The sequence below is a fragment of the Perognathus longimembris genome, unplaced genomic scaffold, assembly GCF_023159225.1.
Source record: "Perognathus longimembris pacificus isolate PPM17 unplaced genomic scaffold, ASM2315922v1 HiC_scaffold_5667, whole genome shotgun sequence".
NCBI classification, from domain to species: Eukaryota; Metazoa; Chordata; class Mammalia; order Rodentia; family Heteromyidae; genus Perognathus; species Perognathus longimembris.
Window position 1 is genome coordinate 1 of NW_025961119.1, and position 5,921 is coordinate 5,921.

Consider the following 5,921-nt stretch of genomic DNA (forward strand, 5'->3'; position numbering starts at 1 on the left):
CAGCAGATGACAGTTGCCATTGTTCTACACGTTTGTTATATTTTCAACATTGAAAATAGCCCCATTTACAGACCGGGCCTTGGAGACAGAAAGACTTGGCCAAAGTCACTGCATAGTTAATAACAATTAGAACTCCAGAGTGATGGCTTGTGAATCATTAGTTTATTATCACATCTGTAGACATGGGGAGTTTATCCTTCTATAGGCTCTTCTTCTTATAGGCTGCTGATATGCAGATCTCACTGATTACCATTTTGTTTAAAAAATAACTTACTGACATCAGATGCTGGTATAATCCAAACTACCAGAGAATGAGGATGAGAAGGTCTGGGTTTGAGGCCAGCTGCAGTAGAAAAGCCCACACAGCCCCTTCTCAACCCTAGTGAAGTGCAATGGCATTGCCTGTTATCCTAGGCTATGTGGGAGACTGGAACTGGGAAGACTGTGGCTCCAGGCTATGCTGGGCAGGAAAGTCTGTCAGACTCCATTGAATGAATAGAAGCAGGATGCAGTGGCATACACCTGTCAGCCCAGCAAAGCCAGGAAGCCTAATAAGGGCAAATTGTAGTCAAGGCACTCATCATGGCAGGAAAGGAGACTGTATCTCAAACATAACCAGGAAAAACAGGACAGGAGACATGATGTAGCAATAGAGTTTCTGCCTAGTAAGAGGTAGGCCCTGGAGTTCAAACTCCAGTACTGCAAAAGCAAAATAAAACAAACAAGAAAAGCCGATTGCAGTCACATACCCCTTAAACAACGAGAAAGATATCTCCTATGAAAGTGCCCATAGGAAATTTCATCATTATACAGACACCCCAGGTGGTACTTTCATGAACAGTAATGGTCTGGGTCAATTGTTCAATGTGATCAAGAGGCACAGCAGAAGCGAGATGTGTATGGCTGATTCTGGCATATCACTACACACTTTAAGGAACACAAGTAGAAGGAACACACTCTAAAACAACAAGTAAACATACAACATGGTAATGGTATAAACCAGTACCATGAGTACCATTGTCATCTTCACTAGTGCTGTACTGTGTCTAATTGTACCCACAACAGTGACAGCACAGGAGGCTGTTGAACCCAACATTGGCACACAACACACATGAACATTGCACTGCCACTGCGACATTACCATGGCAACAGAGCCACTGAGTAGCAGGAAGTTTTCAGTTCTGTTATAATAATATGGCATGCCCATAGTACATATGGCCCATAGTTAACCAAATTGTGGCAGTTTTTTTGGTTGCTGTTGTTTTGGTCTGTTTTACATACACATTCCTGTAATGAGTTCTTCACAGAGATTGAAAGATGCAGTAACTAAAAAAGAAAACGCAAAATAAATGCAAACAAACAATCCACACCCCTGTGTGCAATGATACTGTCTTGAAGGGTCCCCTTCCAGGCTGTTTCTTGGCAAGTTCCTGTTACTTAAAATTACAGTTGTGTCACATAGTGACTGTGTGTCATTTGCCAGTTGTGGCTGTAGTGGTCTATAAGTGGTAGTGTTATTTGTATAACTGTGTGGCTGGGCTTTATATTATAGAGGGTTTTTAAGCTAGAAACTGATCAAGCCAGGTACTAGTGTCTCATACTTGTAATCCAAGCTACTTAGGACTCTGAGATCTGAGTAGCACAGTTTGAAGCCAGCCTTGGTAAGAAACTTTGTGAGATTCTTATTTCTAAGTAACAGAAATCTGGAAGTGGATCTGTGTCTCAAGTGGTAGAACACTGGCCTTAAGTGAAAAAGCTAAGAAACAGAGCTCAAGCCCTGAGTTCAAGCCCCAACACCAGCACATTATACATAGATAGACAGATTTGATTATTTAGGAAATGTGTCTCTCCTTTGCCTTTCAGATGGTGCAGAATTTCCAAGATGAGTCATGTTTTATTCTCAGCACATTGAAAGGTAAATCCCCTCCTGCCATCTTGTTTAACTGAAGTGTGTTGTCTACATCCCTTTGTCTACGTCCATGGCATCTTGGGCAAGGTAGAGTGGGGTGGATACATGGGCAGGACCTGCCTGAATGGGGCCCCTTTTGAGGGTGGCTTCCTGGGATCCGCCTTCGGGTGCAAGGGAGCACAAGCTAGCCCTAGAAATGCCAGCACTAGCATGATTGAACTGAAGGTACTTCTGAAGGGAAAAATCCTGGGCCAGACAATCTGTAGTCCCTGAACTTGATGCAGTTTGACTTTTCATTGTCTCTAGGAAACAGAGTGGGTTGGGACTTCAAGGGGGAACAGGAGGAGCCAGATATCCTGACAGCATCAGCATGCCCACTCTGCCCAGAGGGGGATCCTGTGGGACTGGAACATGTGTTTCCATAGATAGCAAAGAAATCCTTACTGTAGCTTGCCTTGGGAAGAGTGGATGGGTGGGCTATTTCAAAACAGAAGACTGGACTTCGGGCCTTGTTCTGATCTGTGGGTCTAGCTGTTAAGTTAGCTTTCCATTATTATAACAAAATACCTGAGATAATCAACTTAAAGAGAGGAAAGGTTTATTTTGGCTCATTACATAAGTGGTTGCAATCTATGGTCAGTTGGCCCCATTACTGTGGGCCTATGATGAGAGTAGGTGCTCTTCTTACCACAGCTGACAAGAGAAGACAGACAAAGAGGAGGGTTACATTCCAATCCATTCAAGGGCACACTGCCATGGCTAACTTCCACTAGCCCCATCTCTTAAAGGTTTCTCCACCTTCTAATGGTGCTATAGGTTGATGACCAAGCCTTTCACAAATGAGCTTTGGGTACATTTACAATCCCAAGCACATATATAATTCCAAAGGCACAGCTAATGTTATGGGCCCGGAATCCATAATGTCCCTGAAAACCATAGTTGGCCCAAAGTCTCCTCGGACATAGGTGCTTTTGCCCTTTGGTGTAGGGCTGTGATAGAAGGGCTCATTGTCTAAAAGAAACTAGAGCCAGCTACCAGTTTCTACTACCTGTAATCCTAGCTACTCAGGAGGCTGAGACCTGAGGACCATTCTTCAAAGCCAGCCAAACAGAAAAGTCTGTGAGTCTCCTATCTCCAAAAGAAAGCTGGAGGTGGAGCTGTGACTTAAGTGGTAGGGTGCTAGCCTTGAGCAAATAAGCTAAGCAAGAGCATGAGATCCTAAGTTCAAGCACCAGTTAACCTGTTAGATATGGTGGCCGTTGAGTTGCATATTGGAATAAATTCATGCTTCTGTCATGTAGCCTATTTGGTATGTGGCCTCTTTGGTGGTATCTGCTGGTACCCTGCCTGATACCACACCCTTAAAGACTCCCAAACTTCCAAATAGTACCACACTGGTCTTGGTTGCTTTGAAGTATGCCCAGTGTTTCTCTTGCAGCCGAGAGCAATGATGGATACCACATCATCCTGAAATGTGGACTGTGAGCAGAAGTAAGACGTGCACCTACTCCAGTCCCATGGACCCCTGGGATGTTAGAAATGTCACCACTGTTTGCTGATGTCTCACCTGACAAGCTGAGGCTAGAAGCAACCCTGCCTGCCCCAATCCATGAAAGCTACAGATGATCAACCAGCAGAAACCGTGGATACAAAGGCCAGCATGCTGAAAGCCAATGGCTTCACTTGCTTCCTCTTCGTCTCCAGTGTTGGAACAGTTTTTTGTTCTGTTTCTCAACTTTGATTCTCTAAAAGAGGCAAACAGTGGGGTTATCTCTGATATCCAAGCCCCTTAGGTGGAAGCTCATTGGGTATCTTGGTGCCACCTCTATTGGTCCCTTCTGCCCACTCTCCTGCCTTCAAAGCCATCCTCACCCTGTGCCTTTTCCTCCTTCCCCAGTGCTGGCTTCCTGGCCAGCTCTGCTGACCTGATGCACTTTGACCCTTTGTTCTTCACTTTCTTCCTCTCTCAGTGACCAGTGGACTGGAGTTGTTCTGTGCCTTCCCCTTTGTACCTTTACCTCGTTTCTAAGGATCTGCTGCTGCCCAGACCAGAGCTGTGTTCATGTTTCTGCATTGGCGTAATGGGTAGATATCGCTATGTACTGGTACAGTCTGTCTTCTGGAGCTAGCTCCAGGGACAGGAGGTGGGGTGGAAAAAGAAAGATGCCTTCACATACATCCTTGCATTGATGAGAACAAAATGATTCCTCTTGAGCTGCTTTTGGTTAAGTTCTCTTTCCAAAGAAGTTATGGGTAAGAATGACCCAGAAATAAGCATTCCTTTATATTAGCAGGTGACCTTGACCATTAAAGTAGCAGACTTTGGGGTTAAGGGATGTATAGCTTGGTGGGATAGCATTTGCTTAGCATGTGTGAGCCTCTGTGTTCCATCCCCAACACTGTAAAACAGGCAACCCAATACAGGACTTGTAAAGTTCCACCTAGAGAAGGCTTCAGTTAATCACCAATACATCTGGCAATTCCCCTGAGACACTGTGGGGCTCTTCAAGTTTTTATCCTTTTGTCAGTCGTGGGGCTTGGACTTGGGGTTTGGGCACTGTCCCTGAGCTTTTACACCCAAGGCTAGCGCTCTACCACTCTGAGCCACAGCACCACTTCCTTTTTCTGTTTTTAGTGGTTATGTTTAGGGTACTTTTCCTGTAGTGGAATAGTTGGATCTCCTTCTTATCTGTGGGGAAATAGACTAAAGCATCCATCTTTGTCTTGCCTCTGTTTTGGCGTCCAGTGAACTGTGCTGGCCCAGGGCTCCATCTTCTTACCCATTTAGATCATCTTGTAAGCCACACTATCCCTGTGGTCAGGTGGGTTCTACAGCTTCTGAAATAGAGCTTTTGTAGAATCTAATGTGGGGCTCAAAGATAATCAGAATTTGGCTAACTTTGTTCCACAGATAGGGAGACTGAGTGACAGAACCATCTGTGTGATAGTATATAGAGATATAGCATACAAACCAAACTAATCAAGTGGTGCATGACTTGTTGGTATTTCCTAGGTTCGTTATCAGATCCCTAGTCATGTCAGGCACTGGTGACACACACCTGTAATCCTAGCTACTTGGGAAGCCTAGATCTGAGGATTGCTGTTCAAAACCAACCTGAGCAGGAAAATCCATGAGACTCTTATCTCCAGTTATCTACCAAAAAGCTGGAAGTAAAGCCGTGGCTCAAGTGGTAGAGTGTTAGCTTTGAGCAAAAATGCCCAGGGACAGTGCCCAGACCCTGAGTTCAAGCCCCAGGACACACACACACACACACACACACGCACACACACACACACACACACACACTTCCCTATTCTGTAAAGTTGTCTTCACTCTTCATAATGGTGTTATTTCAAATATGAAAGTTTCAAGTGTGGGTGATGTCCAAGTTTCCTGATTATTCTTTGGCTGCTTGTGCTTTGGGGGGCCTTCTCTAAGAACCCATCGCCAAATCCAAGGGCAGGGAATTTTCACAGTCATCTTTTGACCCATTGTTTAAGTTTCATAGATGAAGTAGCGATCTTTTTTTTTTTTTTTAGCATACATTAGCTGTACATAGGAAGATTTCATTGTGACATTTCCGCACATGTGTGCAATATATTCTGGTTAATTCCCCCACCCCCCATCACTCCCCCTTCTTAACACAACTTCAGCAAATTTCATTGTTCTATTTTCATGCATGCCAACAATCTGTTTTGACCACATTCATCCCTCTACTCTCCTTAGCCAGCCTTCTCCTCCCAGTATCCCCTCCCATAATATAGCCTCTCCCCTCCCCCAACCCCCGTTGATCTCAGCTTTCATTGAGGTTCTTTATGTTGTTTTCATATAGAGTTGCTTAAATACTCATATAGAATATCTCAAAATTGTTCTTTTTTCTTTTTGCATGTGAGTATCTGCTTGTTTCACCACTGATTACTCAAATGTTTGCCTTTACTTGAGGAATTGTCCAGGCTCCTTTGCTAGAGGTCCCTGGTCCTTCCTAATTCCTCCCCTCTTGTCCCCTCCCCT

General features: G+C 44.5%; 1 long non-coding RNA gene across 1 annotated transcript; it reads left to right on the forward strand.

The window, feature by feature from the left end:
• Window positions 1-6: 6 nt before the first annotated feature.
• LOC125345481 lies at window positions 7-4,374 on the forward strand. The gene is made up of 2 exons (XR_007209741.1): window positions 7-1,915; window positions 3,348-4,374. It is a non-coding gene; the product is annotated as an uncharacterized LOC125345481 (long non-coding RNA).
• Window positions 4,375-5,921: the final 1,547 nt, after the last annotated feature.